The sequence below is a fragment of the Protopterus annectens genome, chromosome 2.part0 (genome assembly GCF_019279795.1).
Source record: "Protopterus annectens isolate FY-2018-M chromosome 2.part0, PAN1.0, whole genome shotgun sequence".
NCBI classification, from domain to species: domain Eukaryota; kingdom Metazoa; phylum Chordata; order Ceratodontiformes; family Protopteridae; genus Protopterus; species Protopterus annectens.
Window position 1 is genome coordinate 1750050782 of NC_056728.1, and position 23846 is coordinate 1750074627.

The 23846-nt window shown below is 42.7% G+C and overlaps 1 protein-coding gene across 1 annotated transcript in view; it reads right to left on the reverse strand.

The window, feature by feature from the left end:
• The window catches only part of CCDC30 (coiled-coil domain containing 30), a 2524512-nt gene that overhangs the window by 440519 nt on the left and 2060147 nt on the right, over nucleotides 1-23846 (reverse strand). The gene's annotated exons all lie outside the window — the stretch shown is intronic.

The following is a 23846-nucleotide window of genomic DNA, read 5'->3' on the forward strand; positions in this document are numbered from 1 at the left end:
CATTTCTTGGCATTTAACTTGAGGCCATGGCTCTGGCACCAGTTATCCATTTCTGTGAGACCCTTCTGAAGGATATCTGTGTCGGATGTGTTCTCAACCACGGCCCAGTTTACAGTCATCTGCGAACTTTGTCAGCCATAACCCTCCTGTGTTTGCTTGTACTTCAGAAAAGTAGATGCCAAACAAGACTGGGCCCAGGACTGAACCCTGTGGGACACCACTTGTGACAGGCTTAGAGTCTGACATGGCGCCAGCAACTCTGACCCTGTGGGTTCTGTCACTCAGCCAGTTTGCAATCCATCTTGTAATGTATGGGTTTACATTTAAGTTGATGAGTTTTTCAATGATACCCGAGTGGGGTATTGTATCGAAAGCCTTCGCCAGGTCTAGGTAGGCTGTATGGACTGCCTTTCCCTCATCAATGGCCTTGGTGACTGTTTCAAAAAAGTCAACCAAGTTTAAAAGGCATGATCTGCCTTTGACAAAGCCAAACTGGGTCGGATCCAAAGTCTGCAAATTCCCTATGTCTTTATTTATGAGATCCATTATGATCCTTTCCATGGCTTTGCAGATCAGGCTTGTCAAGCTAATGGGACGGTAATTTCCAGGGTCGGTGGAGGCACCGCCTTTGTGGAGTGGGACGCCACTCCCTGGGTACGTATCCGGAGGTGAGACTAAGATTAAACAGCTGTCCTAACTGGGGGTTTAATTCCTCGTTGAGTTCATGGAGCACACAGCCGGGGACACCATCAGGTCCCATGGATGCTGTGTTCTTTGCCTTGGAGAGAGCAGTTCTCACCTGAGCGTTGGAGATGTTTGGGGCTACAATCATTTGGTATAGATATCTCTCCTTTGGGGGGGAGGGGGGGAGAAGTTTGCACTGAACCTGTCAGCCAGTATGTTGGCAATGTCTGTAGGATCAGTAATCTTCACATCATTTTGAACTAATTCTGAGCATATCTGGGAGTTTCCTCCTAGGTTTCTGACATAGCTAAAGAATGCTTTATGGTTGTCTTTAGAGTCCTTAGCTATTTTTTCTCAAAATTAGCTTTGGATGATTTTATGAGAGCTCTTAGCTTTTACTTATAGTGATCAGCGGTTTCTTACCTTTTAAGGATTTTGCTCTATCTTGTAGTAGCTTTCTCCTTTTATTGTAGAGTTTGTTTATGGCTGGGGTCCACCAGACTGGACGCTTGCCTTTGGTACAAAGAGTCTTTGTTTTGCTTGGGATTGCCTGATCCATGCAGCCCTGCACGTGCTGGTAGAAGGCATTTGTAAGTGATTCAGCGGTTTGAGTAATGTTAACCGCCGGCTCAGGGGCCTTAAAGGAGACCACACTAGTCTTTAGAAGTGTGAAGTCGGCTTTCGAGAAGTTCTTTACTGTGGTCTTTTTCATTTCGGGTGGGGGCGGGATGAGGACCTCCAGCGAGATTAGTTTGTGATCAGATCTCACCAGTGAAGGGTATACTTCTGGCATTGAACATTGTGCTCCCATGTTCATGATGATGAGATCAAGTATGTTCTCTCCTCTTGTGGGGATGGTGACTAGTTGTTCCATGGCATTTGAGTTTATGAATTCCAGGAACTTTTGGGCTAGAGTGTTTGGGCTTGAGTAGTGTTCCCAGTCTATATTAGGGTAGTTGAAGTCACCTAGTATGATGGTGTTCGGAGATACATTTATCCCCTCCAGTGTTTTCAGGAAGGCCATGTGAGGTTCCTGAGTTTGCGAGGGTGGCCTGTAACATGCTACAATTTGCATAGCAGTCTTGCCTATGGTTAATTGCACCTGGATGGTTTCCGATGCATCGTGCGATGCCACCAATCTTGAGGTGTGGGTGTCCTTGATGAATATGGATACCCCTCCTCCTTTCTTGGTATTGTCCGGGTTTTGTGGCCGGAACGCATGATATGAGGTAAAACCTGATAGTGCTGGGGTGCTCTCAGGAGCCTTGAACCAGGTTTCTGTCACAGCACAGACATCGATGTTCTCCATACTGAGAAGGGCCTCGAGTGCATGCATCTTGAGGTGCCCTACTTCATGTCATTAATGTTTGGAAAATAAAACCAGTAACTTGGAAAGTGACAAATGTGGGATCACAAAGCAATACTTATATTTTGAAACATGACAGAACAAGAAAAACTGGAAATACTGGACTTTTTGGCTTTTGTTAAACTTGTAGGGGACTCTAAAGCATATGTTCTACTTCATGACATTAATGTTCGGAAAAATACTCAGGAGAAGGGAAGAGGAGGGAGAAAGTTAACTAAGTAGAAAAAGAAGTTATGTTCTTACCATAACGTTCCATGTGAGTTGTCCATCTCACCATTCATTCTTAACTGATGGGTTCAGAGCCGATCCTTGGCTCTGACTCGGCCATTTTTTCTAGCTCAAAGTCTTCAACCAGCTTGAGGCTAATCTCCTATCCATCATGCACCAGTGTGTTCCTCAGATCTTGTTTGCAAGTGTAATAATAAAAAAATTGGATACATTACCTCTCATTTTATAAGAAAAATCTGAGAAATGTCAAAGCCAAATTGTTAAAGTCCAGGTCCACTAGGAGCCCACAGGCTGGGGGTTCGTGGGAGGGACATAAGAATGAATGGCGAGATGGACAACTCACATGGAACATTATGGTAAGAGCATAACTTCTTTATGTGAAGTTGTCCTATCTTGCCTTCATTCTTAACTGATGGAACAGCACCCCTAGCACCTTAAACCCTGGGTGGCTGATGGGAATATATTCTTCAGCACAGTGGATCCAAAGGAAGGCCTGTCCCTGAAGGCCATATCCACATTGTAATGAGTGATGAAGGTATGAGGTGTTGCCCACGTTGCAGCTGCAAAAATGGTATCTATAGGTACTTTGGCTAGAAAGGCCGAAGAAGTAGCAATGGCCCTAGTTGAATGAGCCTTTATTTTGTTTGCTAGTTTCTTGTTTACTGAATTATAAGTAAAGGAAATACAGTCAGATAGCCATCTGGACAAGGTGGTTTTTGCTACTGCTGTACCTTTCCTATTTTCTGAAAAAGACACAAAAAGCTGATCAGATTTTCTGAATGACTTTGTTCTATGAAAACAAAAGCGTACCTGTTTGTGGACATCAAGTTGGTGCAGTATGTATTCTGCCTTATTGCCATATTTGGGAAAGAAGACTGGCAATTCTATGGTTTGATTTAGGTTGGAGTCTGAACAGACTTTAGGAAGGATGGGTTTGTTCGCAAGGAAACTCTGTCATTATGAAATGAGGTATGGGGGTTTCACTGAGAGTGATTATAATTCTGACACTCTTCTAGCTGAAGTGATGGCCACTAGGAAGATAGTTTTCCAAGTTAAGAATTTTAATTCGCATGAAGATGCCAGTTCAAAGGGAGGAAGAACTATCCTGGATAGGACAAAAAAAGAAGTTATGTACTCACCATAACGTTCCATCTGAGTAGGTAAACTTCATTTGTCAGCAACCTGTGGGTATCGGATCCATACTGGATCTGAGCCGGCAGCTTCAAACAGCTAAGATCCAAGCTCCTCCCCCTTACCCATAATCCCTTGCCATCCCTCTCTGACCTCAGATCGAGTTTGCTATAGCAACACAGAACATTACAACAAAGGATCACCTGCAAATCCTAACCTGATGTTATCCGGAGAAAAGGACAAGGAATCCTTCTAGAACGCACTGTAGGTTAGGGGGATGGAGGGGGGTTGGCTGCTGACAAATGAAGTTTACCTACTCAGATGGAACGTTATGGTGAGTACATAACTTCTTTATCTGAAGTAGTTAACTTCATTTGTTCATCAACCTGTGGGACAGAGTCCCCAGCTACCCAAACTTGGGGGGTCCTCATGGAAGGATATTCCGGAGCACTGCAGAGCCGAAGGATGCTCTCCCTCTGGAAATTAGATCCAACTTGTAATGGTTAATGAAAGTATGGGATGAAGCCCAAGTGGCAGCTGAACAAATGTCGTCCAAGAACACTCTGGAGCAAAAGGCAGCAGAAGTAGAAATCAATCGGGTAGAATGAGCGTGGACTCCTTCAGGTACAGGGCGACCAGAACTCTTATATGCAAGAAGTATACATTGGGAAATCTATCTGGACAATGTAACTCTTGATACTGGTTTGCCCAAAGAGTGTCTTGCAAAGGATACAAAGAGTTGCTCAGATTGCCTATGTTCAGCGGTCCTGTGCAAGTAGAATCTCAATTGCCTGTGTACGTCCAAAGAATGTAGTTTGTATTCACCCCTGTTTTGAAAGTAGACCGGATGGACAAACATGCACCAGAGTGTCTCTGGGAGATTCCCCTGGTGGGAGAATTAGAGCGAAGTAGTTGCCGCACTTTGCGTTCGAAGGAGACGCGAAGAGATCGCAGCAAGGTTGACCCCACTTGAGGAAGATTTGCTTCACTATTCTGGGATTCAGAGACCATTCGTACGGTGAGAGGATAGTTCGACTCAGCCTGTCTGCCAAAATGTTCGACCGACCCGGAATGTGCGTCGCTATGAGAAAGCGGTTGGTGGAGATCGCCCATTCCCAAACTCTCATGGACTCTCGTCAAAGTAGGTAGGATCTGGTTCCCCCCTGTTTGTTGACATGCCAAAGCACTGACATGTTGTCTGTCTGAATTGCAACTGTCCCTACGGGAAGAAGGGCCTGGAGTGCTTGCAACACCAAAAGCACCGCTCTCATCTCTAGGACATTGATATGCAATAAGGTCTCTGAATGGGTCCACGTGCCTTGGACGGTTCTGCCCATACAGTGCCCCCCCCACCCTAAGCGAAAAGCATCCGTGGTCACCGTGGTTAGAGGTGGGGACAGAGAAAAGGGGCGCCCTATCTGGAGGTCTGGAGACTGGAGCCACCAGAGCAGGGATTTCCTGCAAACCCTGCTGAGGGGAATGGGTGAACTCAGTGGGTGTAGCAGGATGGACCATTGAACCTGCAAGGTCCATTGTAGTATCCTCATGTTCAAGCACGCTAGAGGTAGCAGGTTGACCGTGGCCGCCATGGAACCTAGAGCCCTCAGAACCAATTCCACTGGAGGAGCCGAGGATTGTAGAAGGGCCAGTATGTGGAGCTTCAGAGTTCGAATCCGGTCCGGAGTTAAGAAGACTCTCAATAGGTTTGTGTCTAACCTGGCTCCTATGAAGTCTAAGATCTGGGTTGGATGAAGGGAACATTTGTTGAGGTTGATTGCGATTCCCAGCCGGGAGGCCAAGTGGAGGAAGTAATTTCTGGCTGAACATAGTAGATGCCTGTTGGGGGCGGTCAGGAGCCAGTTGTCCAGGTACGGGAAGACCTGTATTCCCTGGAGTGTCAGGTGGGCCGCTACTACTGCCAAAACTTTGGTGAACACTCTGGGGGCTGTGGTGAGACCAAAGGGAAGGGCCCTGAACTGGTAGTGACTGGCTCCTAGCCGGAAGCGGAAAAACCATCTGGATCGTCTGTCCACCAATATGTGGTAGTACCCCATCCTTGAGGTCTATCGAGCACATCCAGTCGTTCTCCTGTAAGAGTGGGAGAATGGATTGAATGGTGACCATCCGGAACTTTTCTTTGGCCACTGGCAGGTTTAGAAAGGACAGGTCGAGTATTGGCCTTAAGTCCCCCATCTTTTTTGGCACCAGAAAGAACCTGGAGTAGAAGCCCGATCCGGATTGGTCTCGGGGGACACGCTGGATCGCTCTTTTTTCTAGCAGCTGCTTTATTTCTGCAGCTGCTGCCTCCCTTTGATTGGGTGGGACATTGGGGAGGCTCCGGGATCTGGGAGGGGGATTAAGAAAGGGGATTTTGTAACCTCTGGATATGATTCGAAGCACCCAGTGATCTGTTGTAATGGACTCCCAAACTGCTAGGTGCCTTGAGAAACGCCCCCCCGACTGCCTCCAGAGTGGAAGATTCGGGTAACCCTTCAGGGCTGCTGCACGAGCCGATCCGAAAAGGGTTCTCTTGACCCGAAATTCTTCGGCCCCCCTTTGCCTCTGGGCCGGCGTCCACCCAGTCCTCCTCTGCCTCTGAAGGACGAGGGGTCTGGAGCAAAATGGGACTGTTGAGACTTCCGGAACCACATCTTCTTTTGTCCCCTTTGGTTCCTGGAGAAGGACCTCTGGGGAGCCGAGAAGCGGACTCCAACGGCAGACGTCTTCCCGTCTTTCTCGCTCTGGACCAGCGTGTCGTGGACGGTCTTGCCAAAAAGCAAAGAACCGTCAAACAGGGCATTTGCGCAGGACGCCTTGAAGGGTTCCGCAAAATCACAGAGGCGGAGCCAAGCATGTCCTCTTAAAACAATGCCTGCTCTGCTAGCTCTAGCGGCCCCTTCCGTGGCATGGGAGAGGAGCTACATAGAAGTGTTCAAAATGGACTTAAGAGTGGCCATTCGAGCTGAGAATACCTTCTTATCCTCAGTCGACATGGACTCTGGGGGCGACCCGGCGTATTCCTTGATGAGATCCTGCTGGAGTCGTATGACGTGTGCCATATAGTTCAACGACCTTAAAGCAAAGGTAGCTGAAGCGAACATCCGCTTCCCCAGGTGGTCCATTGTCCGAGACTCCTTGTCGGGAGGATGGACCGAGGAACTCTCCTGGGCTAGTTCCCTCTTGGTGGCAGCCTCCACCAACATGGCATCTACTGGAGCACCCTTGCTCCATACCGTCCTATCAGTGGGGGGACTGAGGATTTTATCCGGTCTCTTTGGAATGGGCTCAACAGTGTCCGGTTCCTTCCATGCCCTGGTAGTAATGAGATCTATCAGGGGATCAGCGGGAGGGGACTCCCAAGAGGTAGATGGGCTTGCGTCAAATGCCTCCAGAAACACAGACTCATCCGAGGAAGGTTTTTGGGCTGACCACCCCCCCTCAAATTCAAAGCATTTCCATAATGTCCCTGAAGGAGACATCCTCGAGGGGTGACCTTGGGGAACCTTCCCCTTCCTCTAAGTCCGTGTCTTCTGTCAAGGACTCAGGTGAGTCCAAGTGTCTCCTCTTACACTTACGTTTGTGAGGGACCTCCTCGGGGGGGCTGTCCAAAGAGGCCTCACCAACCACATCTTGTTCCCCTAAGGGAACCATCTGGGACGTAGGCGCAGGCTGTCCCAGGGGCCGGGTGATGGAAGGTAGGCCCATCTGAGAGAGAGTGCAGGGTGGAACCGTAGTAGGAGCCTGGGGCCTCGAATCCCTCGACAATACCCTCTCCACAACATCGAACGCCGAGTAAGAACTGCTCTCTCTTGGATCCGAGAGCAGCCCCCTCAGATCTGCTGTGTGGATCGGAGCTGGCGCCGAAGCAATCGAATCCGAAGGGCCAGTATGCTCCGACCGAGATGGAGCCGAAGACATGCTGACACCTCTGGATCCGAAGCTCAGCTCTCGGCTCTGAGAAGGGACCCAACAAACTCGAGGGTGCGGTCGGAGCCGAAGTAAGAGACACTATTGGCGCCAAAACTCCCCGGCTCCTACTCAACCTGGATCCAAAGGCTCCGAACCCCGGAAGTGGGTCAGAGAAGGAGCAATTGGGGCGAAAAAGGGGGTCGAGCTCCCCCCAGGAGGGGGGAGGAGCACTCCCATCTGCAGCTGGGCCTGGAGGAACCTACGCATCATCCGGTCCATATCTGCATCGGACAAGCTTCGGGTGGACCTAGAAGAGGCCACTGAAGCGGGCCAGGAATGCCGCCTCGATGACCTTGAAGACGACCAGGTCTCCTCCTCTGGTTCCGGGGAGAAGCGAGGTGAATGGAGCCGGGAAGGAGAAGGCCCGGAAGCCCTGGGAGAGGCTGCTTGTTTAGCCAGCAGAGCCGAGAAGGAAGACACGGCCCACCGCTTGTGGTGTCTGTCTTTTTTCTTCTCCCGCCTAGCTTCCCTCTCCTCCCGGCCTAAGGTGGGAGGTTGAGTCCCGGCCAGGGGAGCAGGGATGGAAGGAGGCACTGCCGCGGCCACGGCAGGTGCCACGGAGGGAGAGGAGGCCAAAGCCGAATCCGGGGACAAAAGTCCCGCCAGAATCAACTTTGACCTCCTGTCCTTTAGAGCCCTGGGGTTGAAGGCTGCACAAATAGTGCAGCCTGATGAAAGGTGGTCAACCCCAAGGCAAATAACACACCAAGTGTGGCCATCCGCTGGGGATAGCTTATGGCCACACTCGGTGCATTTAGAGAAAAAGGTTTTTGAGGCCTCTGACATAGTCTAACTAAAAACAACACAAGTCCCAACACACACGCCTTCACACACATGGGGAGGAATAAACTACACTAAAAAATAACAATTTTATAACTAAAAGGTTTTTAACACTAGGGAGTAGCACACACAACAAGTAATATTAACAACAAGAAAAAGTTAGAAAAAGGAATATTTTTCTCACTGAACGACTAACTCCCACGTCTGGAACTCGTTCAAAGCTGTTGATTCAACCGCGGCAAATGAGATCTGAGGTCAGAGAGGGATGGCAGGGGGTTATGGGTAAGGGGGAGGAGCTTGGAGCTCAGATCTTAGCTGTTTGAAGCTGCCGGCTCGGCTCCAATATGGATCCGATACCCACAGGTTGATGAACAAATGAAGTTAACTACTTCAGATTTGAGGTTACATGGCAGTAATGGAGATTTTATTGGTGACCTTAAAAGATAACTGCCCTTAAGAAAAGCTTTGCACAATCTATGTGACAATGTTTGGTCTGTTTTCACCTACATGAAAATTTGATATTGCTGCTAATTGTACTCTGATGGTAGCAGCTGCAGCACCCTCTTTGAAAAGCTTTGTTAGAAATTCCAAAATAGAAGAAAGAGGTGCAGAATAAGGATCAATCTTATTTTCCAAAGCCCAACTAGAAAACCTTTTCTATTTACTAAGATACAGTCTCCTTGTTGAAGTCTTATGAGAAGATATCAAACTATGTTGTGTTGGACATGAGAGATTTTGTAACCTGGCTATGTTTGGAACTGGAGCGGCCAAGCTGTCAACTTGATAGTTTGTTAGGATGGGTGAGGAATCCCTGAAGAATGGATCAGAAGATCCGAAACTGGATCCAGGATCCAAGGTTCCTCCTGAAGATGAAGTTGTAGGAAGGGGAACCAGATTTGATGAGGCAGTAAGGGGCTATCAGAATTAAAGTCCTTCCCAATATGCTGGCTTTCTGTATAACTTTGGGGATTAATGCGAAGGGAGGAAAAGCATATAGGAGAACCGGGAGCCAATCGTGTATCAGTGCATCGCTCGGGGACTTCCCTGGAGGGGGAATTGGGGCAAAATATTTTCTGCATTTCGTGTTTGTGGACGTGTCAAAAAGGTTGCAGCAAGGCTGGCCCCATTTGCAGAAAATGCTCTCCGCTACCTCTTGTTTGAGGGACCACTCATGAGGCATCAGTATTTCTCTGCTGAGTTTGTCTGCAATCATGTTAGATATTCCCAGGATGTGTGTTGCTATTAGAAAGTGTTGGGAGGAAGTTGCCCACTGCCAAACTCTGAGGGCCTCTCGACAAAGGGGGTATGATCTGGTTCCTCCTTGTTTATGTACCATACCACTGACATTGTCTGTTTGAACTGCAATCGTTCTTACAGGTAGAGTGTCTTGGAATGCCTGCAACACTAGAAGCACTGCTCTCATCTCTAGAACACTGATGTGCAAGTACCTCATGTGCTTGCCACGTGCCTTGGGCTGTTCTTCCCAGATAATGCCCCCCCCCCGCCCTATCTGCAAAGCGTCCGTGGTCACCATGCTTAGTGGAGCTGGGAGAGCAAAGGGTTTGCCTATTTTCACCTGGTCCAATTGAAGCCACCAAAGTAGATCTTTTTTGCAAGCTTGTGTTAGAATAATTTTGTGAGACGAAGCATATGCATTGTGCAAAAATAAGCCACTGTAGGATCCTCATATGCATGTGTGCTAGGGGAATTAATGTGATAGGAGCTGCCATTGTGCCCAGTACCTTTAGGGCCTCTCTGGCTTGAACTTTTGTTTTGTGCAGAAGATTTAGAACTTGTTTTTGAAGGACTTGAATTCTTTCTTTTGGAAGGTGTACCATCATTCTTACTGTGTTTAACTCTGTTCCTATAAACACAGTATGTTGTGATGGCAATAAGGCAGATTTTACATAATTGACAGTAATTCCTAACTGTGCAAATAGTTTTAAGGTTGTGCCCCTTGCCTGGATGAGTAATTGCTTGGTGGTGGTGGTTAAGAGCCAGTCGTCCAAGTATGGAAACACCCGGAATCCTAATCTCCTCAGGTAAGCCATGACTACTGCCATGCATTTGGTGAACACTCTGGGGGCTGTAGTGAGGCCAAAGGGCAGAGCCCGAAATTGAAAATGACTGGCCCCCAGCCAAAAGTGCAGGTGACTTCTTGGATAGTCTGTCCATTTTGATATGGTAGTACATATCCTGAAGGTCTATCAAGCACATTCAATTGTCCTTCCCCAGAAAGGGAAATATTGACTGCAGTGTGACCATCCGGAACTTTGTCTTTTTTACTGACTTGTTCAGTCTGCTGAGACCTAAAATGGCTCTCCAGTTCGCTGTCTTCTTTGGAACTAAAAAGACTCTTGAGTAAGTTCCAGACCCTGTTTGGTCTGCTGGGACTGACTGGATGACTCGTTTTTTTTTTTTTAGCAACCTTTGAATCTCTATGGATGCTTGATCCCTCTTATTGGGTGGCACACATCTGGGATTCTTTTAAGTGGAGGTGGTATTGAAACGGGCATTGAGTAAGCTCTGGATATGATTTTTTTGTACCCATTTGTCTTTTGTAATTTTTGGCCAGGTGACTGGGTACAAAGACAAGCATCCCCCGACTGCCTCCACAGTGGGACAGGCGGGCCTCCTTTCAGGAGTGCTGAAAAGGCTTACCGAAAAAGGATTCGCGGTCGCCTTGATTTTGTGAACCCCCTCAGCCACAAGGTCAGCATCTTCCCTTGTTACCTCCTCCTCTGCCCCTGAAGGAAGGTTCACCACGTGTCAGGAAAGAATTTCCGGAACTTCCGGAACCACATCTTTCCCCCCTTTTGACCCTTGGGTTAGGGTCTGGAAGGGGTGGAAAAACATACTCCCACAGCAGAGAGAGTCTTTCCCTCCTGTTCACACCTGGTTAAAGTATTTTTTTCTTTGGCCTGAAAAGAGATGAGCCATCAAAGGAGGGGTTTATAAAGGATGACTTGAAGGGTTCCGCAAAGTTACATAAATGCATCCAGGAGTGTCTCCTAAGGGTGATTCCTGAAGACGCTGATCTACTCGCTCCATCAGCTGCATAGAGATTAGCCTCATGGAGGGGTTCACCAGGGAGTTAAGGGTGGAGAGCTGGGATGATAATTTCTCCGATATCCCCTCAGCTACTGAAACCTGTTGAGAATCTGCTAGCTCCTTTATGAGATCTCTCTGTAAACTTATAAAATGGGTTAAATAATTCAGGGACCTGAGGGTAAAGACCGCTGATGAAAACATGCACTTTCCATATCTGTCCATCGTGCGCGAATCTTTATTCAGAGGATGAACAGATGAGGATGTTTCCGATAACTCCTTTTTAGTGGCGACCGCCACCACCATAGCATCCACTGGAACTCCTTTTGTTATAAAAACTTTGTCATCAGAGCTAGTGATACATTTATTAGGCCTCCTAGGGACAGGCTCCACAGTGTCTGGAGACTCCCACGCCTTTTGACAAACTAAATCAATAAGCTCGTTGAAAGGTGGAGACAACCAGGAGGAGGGTCAAGATCCAAAAGCTTTCAGGTATACGGACTCCTCGTCAGTAGGGTTGATGGACTTCCAACAGCCTGTTTCAGGATCTCTAGGATGTATGCAAAGGAGACATTCTCAGAGGGCAACTGTAGGGACCCTTCTGATTCATCGAGGTCCATGTCACATGTAATTGACTCCTGTGGGGAGTCCAAATGCTTCCTCTTGCAAGTTTTCTTCCGAGGACCCTCCTCAGAAGGATATTCCAGAGGTGTCTCGGAAGATAAGGGTTCACCCACTGGGGTTTCCTGAAGTTCTGGATCTCTAAGCTTTTGTGGAATCAGTTTTGTAGAGACGGACACTGGTGCTCTGAGGGATGGAATAGGAGTAACCGAAGATGATGCTGTCTCAGAGGACAGGGCTCTCCTAATAGCCTCAAAAGCCCCACTCCCATGAGTTGAAGGAGGCTCCGGCTCTGAAGAACTGAGAGACACCCCCAGCACCACAGGAGCAGGCTCTGAGACACAGAGGAGCCGAGCTCACAAGAGCTGAGTTTCCGAGAGATAGAGTAGGATCCGACAAAATATCAGCTCCACTCATCCCCCTGGAGCCGGTTAGTGAGTGTCGGCTCCCAGACTCCCTGGATGGCACCGAAGTAGTCTGAGCAGTCGGGGCCAAAAGTCCTGGAGTGGGTCTAGGTTCCGATACATTCATCACCATCGTTTCCACCCTTTCCAGCTCCGAAACCACAGGTCAGGTCAGAGGAGGAATGGATAAAGAAGGGGTAGGCACAGTCGGTTCTGAGGCTCTAAGGGTCGGTTCCAATAATAGTTTTGCTAACGCCAGTGTCTTCAGTAGTCTCTGCACCACACGATCCACAGAAGCCGACATTTATAACAATGGAGACCGTAACACAAGGGATACCAGTTCCAAGGTGGGGGACCGTACAGTTAAAACCAACAGCTCCAAAGGTATTGGAGCTGAGGTTGATGGTCTTTCAGAAGCAAAATCTTTAGATACTGTCAGAGACATCCAGGGGGTTTTCTTTGCTAGCTCTGACTCCTCTGAAGTAGAAGATCCTTTAGATGACTTTGTTTTGTCTGAAGGGGATTTAGAGGTTGACTGAGAGCTTTGACTTTTCTCTGATACTTCAGGAAAGCTAGACTTTACTATACCCTTCAGAATCAATTTACTCTTTCTCTCATGTAGGACTCTACTGCTAAATGAATGGCAGATAGAATAAGGGTCTTGTAAGTGACTCTCACCTAAGCAATACACACACAGCGTGTGTCCATCTGTCAATGACACTTTTTGCCCACACTTTGGGCATTTTTTTAAAACCTGAAGGTTTCGTGTCTTTCCCTTGCTTTGACATTATAACTACGAAAAACAGAAGCTGTTATCCTCTCTAACTCAAACGAGGTTATCAAGCAACACCACTAATTTACTAAGAAGGCAATAACACACACACACATAAACACAAGCCTTCCACTAACAATACTATGATAGAAAAGGAACAAGAGTCCTCTAACTTAAATTGATTTTTTTTAAGACAGCTATTAAACTATACTAATAATTATTAGTAGAGAAGGCAGAAAAAAATACACTCGCACACACGAGCCTTCCTCTAACACAAAAAATAAATGAAAAAAGTCCTCTAAATTAAAACGGACTTTTTCTCTAAAGGGAAAATTACTAATATCTAAAATATATTAAAGGTTAACGCACACATCAAAGATTAAGGCTATTACAGCCCTCTAACTAAAGCAGGCTAAATAAATTAAAACTGGCTAAATAGAAGGATTCTTATAAGCTGAATTGCACACAAAGCTATGAAAATACACACTCCCTAAGAAAAACAGAATAGGTTTAGGCCACATACAGGAAAGGGCCCTGAGTTAAATGATAACATTTTTTAAACTCTAAAGGTTGAAAAAAACGTATTTAAACTACGAAAAGGACTTAAAGGTAGAAAAACTACTCACTATTAACAACAATAGGCATGTTATTGCAAGTTATAATCTGATTCGTGGCAAACGAGATCTGAGGAACACACTGGTGCATGATGGGATAGGAAATTAGCCTCGAGCTAAAAACCTCGAGGTAGACAAAAATGGCTGGGTCAGAGCTGAGGATCGGCTCCGAATCCATCAGTTAAGAATGAAGGCGAGCTAGGACAACTTCACATCAAAACTTTTTCTTAATGGTACTATTTAATAGTGCATGATTTTTCTTTGCATGCTATAAAGTTTTCTCAGTTATTTTTAAGAGTAATGGGGATAGTAATCTAAATAGGTGCTCCTATTTTTTTCTGTCTCCGTTCTTCTCCCTTTCTCCTTGTTCACTTTTAAGAAATGCAGGCACTGCAATGTAAACAAAAAAAAAAAATCTGTTTAAAAGAGCATGACAAAAAAGCATCAATGTGCCTTTTCTCATTCTTGCATAGGGGAGCAAATAGGTAAAGGCCCATAACTTAATCTAGTAATAAGGTTTTAAGAGAAAGCAAGTAAACAAAAAAGATTATTGAATATTACAAGGCTTTTTCTAGTAAACAAATATTTATCATTATTTATTTATTTGACATTTGCTGATAGGGTTAGTTCGAATGAGCCAGTGCCCTTTTCAGTGCAGGCCCTGAAAGAAAAGCTCCACACAAGTATTACAAACAAACAGAATAGAAAATTCAGAGTTAAAGAGTGATATAAAAGCATACCCTAATAATGATGTATATTACTTATACATCAGAAATTATATAGAAATACATACCAAATTATCAAGCAGTACATCACTGTAATGGAAGGTTACGTACATATTCAAATGTACGCTTGGTACTTTTGTGTCTGGTTTTCATGTCTCTAGGAGACAATCTGACAGAGAGAAATGGCTTGGAGAAAATGTTTTCTGAAAGCGTTCAAGTGTTTTCTCAGCTGAAAGAACTATAAAGATAAGACAAAGCCAGACAACACTTAGTAGCACACAACAATCCAAACAAAACAAAAAACTTGTAAGGTAAACCAAGCCCAGGTCCCAGAAAAACGCAAGCCGAAGAACCAGCAGTATGGTGAAACAGCACAAGAGTTTAATAATCCAGAAAACCAGAGAAATCCATAAAAGTTATTAAACATAAAAACAAGTCCACTACTAAGCGCTTTCACCCATTAATACATTCGGGCATCTTCAGAGTAGTGAAACTAAAAAGAAATCAACTACCTTAAATAAATTCAAAAAGTTCCCGCCCTATAGGTAAACCAATCGCAACAAAATGTACCTTAACCAAATTAGAATGTTTAAGGTGGAATCAGTTCATAATAAAAAACATATACAAAAAATGTGTTTGTATATACAAAAAACATACAATAAAAATGTATATATATATATATATGTGTGTTAAATATTATGTATAAAAAGCTCGTCAAAAAGATCAATTTAAACAAAACAAGATCTATATTTTAAAATACTAAACATGGAAATAAACTCATTGATGCCAGGGGGTCTAGAGGCATCTAGTCTAAGTTGCCACAACGTTTCTCGAACTTCCAGCAAGATCTTAAAGTTACCCCCTCTATCATTATCTATTATTCGCAATAATAACCAAAGGTTAGACCTGTTGAAAACAGAATTGGGGAAAATTAATGACAACATTACTAAAGACCTGCTTTTTAATTCAATAAGCCTCAATATGACAATATTCTACACAAGATTGACAATTTCGTGAGTAAGGGATTAGAACTGAAGTCCCTAAAACTTAAGAGAGACACCTATGATTATACCAACTCTAAGGTATACTCTCATTTTAGAGAATTTCCAAAAGTTAATATTTACAGCGGTTCGAGTACAGAAGGTTTTTTGCATGTACTCCCTCCAAGTGATATTCACTCTGTTCAAGATTTGTCACACAGGGGAGATGTTAACAACGATTGTGGGACTGAAGTTGAATTGTTTGATGAGAACGACGATTTTTTAGACACCCCCTCTTCCGAGGCGCTCCGAACGTATTTGGGAGCGCAACCAACACTTTTACGGGCCACCATTACGGGGACGACCACAGGAAGGACCTTACAACAACAGAAGGCAGAGGTTCTAGTTACTGTATCCACTTTTGTTGATATTCACAGTTCTGATGAAGACTTTATTGATTTTTCTTTGCAGCAGGACATCTGTCCCAGTAAGCTTGAGACTGTTTTGCAAGATAATATTGTTCAACCACACAAATTTTTACAAAATTCTTTGGCTTTTAGTGAGGAGGCTGGATCCTCTGTGTTATTTTCACCACAGGTACAATTTCAAGTTACTGGTGATGCTTATGTTTTTAATTTCGATTTAATACCCAATTTGTCATTAGGGAATGATTTAGGTGGGAATTTTAATTTTGATTTTGATGTCGACAAGGATATATCGTGCAAGCTTGTTAAGGTTAATAATGTTTATTTATATAATTTTACTAATTTTAAGTTGACTAATGATCACCTTTCATTATTCGAGAAGGGATTCACTTTTGTACCCAAGTTTAGAAATGAAGTAGCTAAAATTTTAGTTAATCTGAGGTTGTATACTAGACAATTAAATTTACAGATGTATTTTTCTAATAATCCTAATTTGTCTAAAGAACAATTTCCACGGCCTAAAAGGAAAAGTATGTTTATTCCCCCAACCCACCCTTGTATTCACGTTTTTGAGTCTGTGTGTGAAATGCAGATCAGAAGGTTGAGTAGATCGACTGATCATCAAGCGGACAACCTGACTGCAGGTGAACGCTTTTGTTTACGTGAGTTGACATCTTCCAATCAGTTCAGAGTGATGAAACCAGACAAGGATGGGGGGGTTGTGATTATGATGTCCACTGATTACTCCAATAGAATGTCATGTTTACTTAACTACACCAATTCTTATACCAGGGTATCACGTAATGAGTTGAACATGGCTTATTCCAAAATTGACTGGCTTCTTTATGAATGGCTATTGGAGGGTATTATAGATAATAATGAATTTCATTTTTTATCAGTAAAAGCTCCTGTGACGCCATCCATTTTTGGAATACCAAAGATCCACAAAAATAAGAACAATCCACCTTTTCGCCAGATTGTTTCAGCTAGGGGCTCCAAGACTGAAGCTATGGCTTCTTTTGTGGACTTTTATTGTAAAAATATGGTTAATTATTTTACACATATTTTGCGTGATTCCTGGCATTGTTTAGATGTCATTAGACAAAAACACTTTGATGAGCCTTTTACTATGATCACTATAGATGTTATTAACCTGTTTTCAGTTATACCTCAGGTGGAAGGGTTAGATATGTTTCGGATTTGTCTTGAAATATTTTGTGACATGCATAGTGTCAAACGGTCACTTCTTGTTGATCTAATGGAACTTATTCTAACTAACAACTTTTTATCTTTTGAGGGTGAACTGTATAAACAAGTAACAGGTGTTGCTACGGGCGCAAAATGTGCACCAATTTATGCTAATCTCGTTTTAGCACAATGGGAATTGGACAAAGTGTTTACATCAACCTACATGAAGTACGTGTCACTTTATTTGAGGTACCTCGATGATTTGTTAATTTTTTGGAGAGGGCCAGTTGATACAATACATACTTTTGTAGAATATCTTAATAACACTACTAATTTTCTTAAATTTACCTATAAGGTACATGGCAATAGGTGTAATTATCTTGACATCACACTTTATACTAGAGTGAGTGAAGGGGTTATCAGATTAGAATCCAACATTTTTCGTAAAGAAACGTATTCAAACAGCTTTTTGCATTTTCAAAGCTGCCATCCCCTTTATCAAAAAAAGAATGTTGTGAAGGGTCAGATGGTCAGACTCTCTAGGCTAATCAGTGAAGATGCCCAATACACCTTGGAAATTAAGAGCTTAGCAGACATGTTTTTAGATAGAGGGTACCCTCTTGATTTTTTGACTAACATTAAAAATGAGGTTGTAGGTAAAAGGCATTTAGTTTTTAGACCTATTTTGTTAGGTGGATTAATTAAAGAGACCCATAGGCTTGTCAATAGTAGTTCTTCTATTGATGTTGACAACTTTAAAAGAGCTATGATATTACCCTTTAACGGGTATGCTGATAGAGTGGCAAAAAGTTTAAGAGAAACGTGGCAATACACTATGGACAAGGACACTATGCAAGTTGTTGGTAACTTGCCGCTCTTCACATTTAGTAGAGGGATTAACTTGAAAGAGTTGATGGAAAGTGAAAGTTCTAACAATGGACGTTATGGAAACTCTAAAATGAATAAATGCGGGTCATGTAGTGTATGTAGGTATATTAACAATGGTCCTTATGTGGTAGTTCAGAATTTTTATAGATCTATAAAATGTCCAGGGTATTGTAACTGCAATACCAGGAGAGTGGTCTATATTGCTACATGTCTCAGTTGCCCTACATTTTATGTAGGTAAGACCATTAGGAAACTTAGGTTAAGAATTCTTGAGCACCTAAGGGACATTAGGAACAAGAGGTCTAGTAATGCTCTCTACATGCAGAGTATTAAGTGTGAGAACTTTAATAAATTTTAATTTTTTGTTGTCGATAGAATACCCGACAATGATAGAGGGGGTAACTTTAAGATCTTGCTGGAAGTTCGAGAAACTTTGTGACAACTTAGACTAGATGCCTCTAGACCCCCTGGCATCAATGAGTTTATTTCCATGTCTAGCATTTTAAAATATAGATCTTGTTTTGTTTAAATTGATCTTTTTGACGAGCTTTTTATACATAATATTTAACACGCATATATATATATATATATATATATATATATATATATACATACATTTTTATTGTATGTTTTTTGTATATACAAACACATTTTTTGTATATGTTTTTTATTATGAACTGATTCCACCTTAAACATTCTAATTTGGTTAAGGTACATTTTGTTGCGATTGGTTTACCTATAGGGCGGGAACTTTTTGAATTTATTTAAGGTAGTTGATTTCTTTTTAGTTTCACTACTCTGAAGATGCCCGAATGTATTAATGGGTGAAAGAGCTTAGTAGTGGACTTGTTTTTATGTTTAATAACTTTTATGGATTTCTCTGGTTTTCTAGATTATTAAACTCTTGTGCTGTTTCACCATACTGCTGGTTCTTCGGCTTGCGTTTTTCTGGGACCTGGACTTGGTTAACACTTATTAGCAGCACAGGCTGTACCATGTGTCTTAACATGGATGACATTTCTTTTAGGTCATCTCAAGTCTGTGTGTGTGGCTGTCAGTTTGCAACATTTGTTCCTATTAAGAAAGTAAAACTTTAATATTTGAAAATGTACACAGTTTTGTGTGCCAATATTAAATTTATAGATTTTAAAGGGGTATTGGGGGTGAGAGCTTTCAATAAAACAAAGCGTTTTGTAAGATGTAACATAGGGTCAACTAGAGATGACAAGAAACAACTGTATAAAAGATTAACCTGCAAAACAGCATATGCATGTAACACAAAAGCTGGAACTACACATTTAACAAAAAAGCTGTCATATATAAAAGGTGGGATTAATAACTTTTCAAGACAATGATGCTTTCTGTAATGTCTTTAAAGTTTAACAGACTCACAAATCAATACAAAACAGAAACAGTAGTGAACTATACTAAAAATATAGAGTTCATAAGGAATTACCTCAATAAAATGCATGAGCTTAGAAAGATTGCTGTTAAGCAACTGTTATTTGATAATAACATTAGAGCACAAAAACATTTATCATAACGACTCAGGCAACAGAAAGTATAAAGGGCTGCCACCAAGCTTAGGGAGTCTATAACAAGGAAGGTAACAAGGTGTTAAAATATTTTGGAAATTCTATAAAAGTCTGTATAAAGTATAGAAATATCAAAATCAAGTAAAGGTACAAATGGAAATGTTTATGGAAGAATTAAATATGTGAAGCTTAGAGGTAAATGAGGCTCGATTACTAACAGGATAGGAGGAGATGAGATAAAGATGGTGATGTATAACTAATTGACAGGAAACTCCCAGGAAATAGATGGTATTCCTGTGGAAGTTTGGAAGATAGGAGGGAAAAACACTGATAAAGATCTGGAAGGTTTTTGTTTAATAGTTTTTTTTAAAAGAAGGAGAAGTACCGACATCCTGGAAGAAAGCAGTGGTAGCTGCAATACCCAAAGAGGGTAAAGGTCCATCAGATCCAGCTTCATACAGGCCCATTTCAATACTAAACCATGATTACAACCATTTTACCATCTTCACAAATCAACTCCAGAAATCCACATCTCTTGCCTCTGTCATCCAATATGTAGATGACTGTACCCTGATATGCTCCGCCCCCTCTCTAACACAACTACAGGCTATAACACAACAATCCTTCCTAGAAGTAGAATACTTGATAACTAACACTAACCTTATACTGAACCCAAACAAGACCAATCTCATGCTCTTTCTCCCCACGAAAACACCCAATCCCTCAGCTACTTTTCAAACCCACTCCTCCAGCAACACAATCATAAACACTAGCTCACACACTAAATTACTAGGTGTCACAATTGATGTTGTTGTTTGTCTATCGGCTTTTCCCGGTTAGGGGTCGCCACAGTGGAACTCCAGTCCGCTAATGATTGGCAGTAGGTTTTTACGGTGCCGAGTTGCCAGCTCGACGCCCAACCTTCAACGAAGGCACGCCCATTCACGCATGTCTTTTGGAACGCCACTCGACCGCGGGGAGGACATGCAGACTCCACACAAAAGGCACACCCCGCACTCCAGCTGAGAATCGAACGGGAGAACCTCTTGCTGTGAGACAACAACGCTACCGCTGCACCACCACGGATATTTAAAATTCGACCTACACCTCTCTTGAACCATTAAAAAAACACACATCAAACTAGGCACTCTTTACCGAATTAATCCTTTCCTAACTAGCCATTTTAGACTAAGCATCGCCAGGACTCATCTCTTATCTACTGTTCTCTATGCTTCTCCCATTTTTACAAACCTTAAACAAAAGCACAAAACTCCAGGTATTCACTGCAACATTTTAATAGTCAAGTAGAACACACAAAGCATTCGAGTAGAACTCTTTCTCAAGGCATCAATGCAGTTCTACTCGAACGCTTTGTGTGTTCTACTTGACCATTAAAACGTTGTGGTAAATACCTAGAGTTTTATGCTTTTGTTTTATGTTTTACTTGGGATTCTTTGGCTATAAGGTGCTTTTTGTATTTTTACTATCTTTGCAAACCTTAACAAAACTGACCTTACCAAACTTGAATCAGCCTTCAATAAAATAGCCAAGTTCACCCCTAGCTTCCCATATAGTTCCCACCACTGCTCTGCCCTACAACAAATAAATTGGCTAGAATTCCCACAACAACTAACCTATACTCAACTTGTCTTTACTCACCAACTAATATACCAGCCAAACAGAACACCAGCCCTACAACAATTACTCCAACCATATGCCAATACTTGGCAACTCCGATCCTCACACACAATACTCCTCCAAGTTTCCAAAAGCAACAACAAAGCCTGCGATGCCCTCTACTCCCACCACATTTTTAAACTTTGGAACTCAATCCCTCAACACATCTTAAATGCTACCAACCTACACCAATTCAAAACTCTGCTCAAAGACCACCTCACTAGCAACTGGCTTTGCTCCTGCACCAAGACAGGCTAATACCACATAAGCCCACATCAAATTTCATCCCCTAAATTTTATAGTCTCCATGTATACCCCATTCCCGCTTGTTAACACCACCTATCAGCTACCTACAATAAGAGTATAATTTGATAATTTCTTTTCTTCTGTAAGGGTATACATATGTACACGTATTAGAGTATACTCAAATGATCAACTAAAGATGGACCCCTGCCCTCAAAAAAAAAAAAAAATAATATATATATATATATATATATATATATATATATATAGAGAGAGAGAGAGAGATATGACTTTACTATATTGTAATAACTTTCTTCTTTTCACTAAAGTACCAATTGTATATTGTACTTTCTTTGTTCTCTAGATTTTTGTGTCTTTTGGCTTTTCCCGGTTAGGGGTCGCCACAGCGGAACTCCGGTCCGCTAATGATTGGTAGTTGATTTTTACGTGCCAAGTTACCAGCCCTGACGTACAACCTTCAACGAAGGTACGCCCATTCACGCATGTCTCTACGCAGAAGACGCTCTAGCTGAGAATCGAACCGGACAGCGTCTTACTGTGAGGCGACAACGCTACCGCAGCACCACCACCGCAGATTCTTCTATTTCTGTTAAATTCTATGTAAAACCGACACTGTACCTGTCAATGTTGTTCTTGTTTTATTGGAGCTTTTCTCCCCGGGCCTCCACTAAAAATGGGCTCACACCCAGATGGACTATCCTGGTCAACAAATGTAAAATAAAATGAAATACAAATAAATTATGTCTATATTGGCTAAAAAAATGGCAAAAGCAATGCCAAAACTGATAGATATGGATCAATATGGTTTTGTGGAGGGGAAGGCAAACATTTGACAACATTAACAAAACACTGATGATCCAGAGGAAGTGGAATGGAAGAAAATACCAGTGTTGTTGCTGGGCCTTGATGCAGAGAAACCATTTGACAGAGTAAGCTGCGCCTTTGTGAGCAGAGCAATGGAAGCATTTGCATTCCTTGATACAATTATAAGGATGATTAGGAGGATATATGAGGGATCAGAGGTGAAAATTAAACTGGGTGGGGTCCTCTCTGATAATTTCTGCTTCAGCAGAGGAAGCAGGCAGGGGTGCACCCCCACCTTTGCTATTTGGATTATGCTTAGAACCACTGCCAAAGAAAATAAAGGACTCAGAAATCCAAGGATATAATTGGTATGGTAGTCAAGAAAAGCTGGTTCTATTTGTAGATAATATTATTTTATATCTGACCAAATCAGAAAGGGGCATTAACATGGTGTGGAACATTTGAGACTGTTTCAGATCTTTTTAGGATACAAAATTAATGAAGCTAAAACAAAGGCAATAAGAGTAAATTATGTACCTACAAGTCTGTGAGATGATCGACTTTTTGGAAACTCGAAAACAATATCAAAGAGACCATATGATCAAGTTTCTGAGAACTTAATCATAAAAAAAAGAACTACATTTTAACATTTTTGCAGGGGTCAAGCCCCCCCCTTTACACCCCCACACCCCTTGCAAATTATATATACCAACTCCGACATCGCACTACAGTGAGGAAAAGGGAAATTTCCCCAATCCTCACTGCATCACGCTCTCTATTCAAAAGCTTTGAGTTTTCAAAAACTCTATTATATGGTCTTTCAGAGTTCGAGTTGCTGAAAATCTGGTCAAGTGATAGGGACCCATACCCACACACAAATTGGTTCAGCAATATCCATATTTATGGGGACACAATAAAATGATGTATATAGGATTATGGATAAATGTTTCCAATGTGGCAGCTAAGAATATGTGGGAAGAGACTAAACAAAAGAGAATACAAAAACTGAGAAAACGGAAGCTCTGCTATATGGATATTGATAGTAAGATACAAGCAGTTAAAATGCTTAGTCCATTTAGTCTTACACGGGGTCTGGCATATTTTATTATCCAGAGTAGATGTTGTGGATAGCAATTAATAAAGAGCTGAAGGATTTTTTCTGGGAGGAGAAGATGGCAAGAGTCAAGTTGGATAAACTGATTCTTTCAATAGAACAAGGCGGACTGGGATTCCCTGATTTGAAGGAGTATATCAGAGCAACACAGTTAAGGTTCCTATACATAGCACAAGCTGAAAATTATAATTCAAAGTGGAAAGGGATGATGATGAAATGGGAGGAAGCACAAGAAACAAGGAGAGACTGGGATTTTGGATATAGACGTTTTAAGGAGAATAACAATCATACAGAATATTGCATTCATAAAGTAGCAGAAAGTATTCTAAGAACTAAGTCAACACAGGAATGGAGGAAGGAGATCTATATGGATGACTGCAATCAGGGGTACAGACAATAGACAAGAGGGGGCTGGAATTTATTGGAGAAAACTGGTGAAGAAAGCAAAATATTGGGACCAAATAACTACAGAGGTAAAGGTAACAGAATGGGAAGATGCCAGGAATTTATTAGGACTGCAGGTTAGTAACTGCCTTCCCTATCAAGGACTGATATCAGAGTATAGGCAAACAGAAAGAAATGGGGGGGGTTCCTAAATGAAAGACCAGCACTGGTAGAGTTTTTAGTAG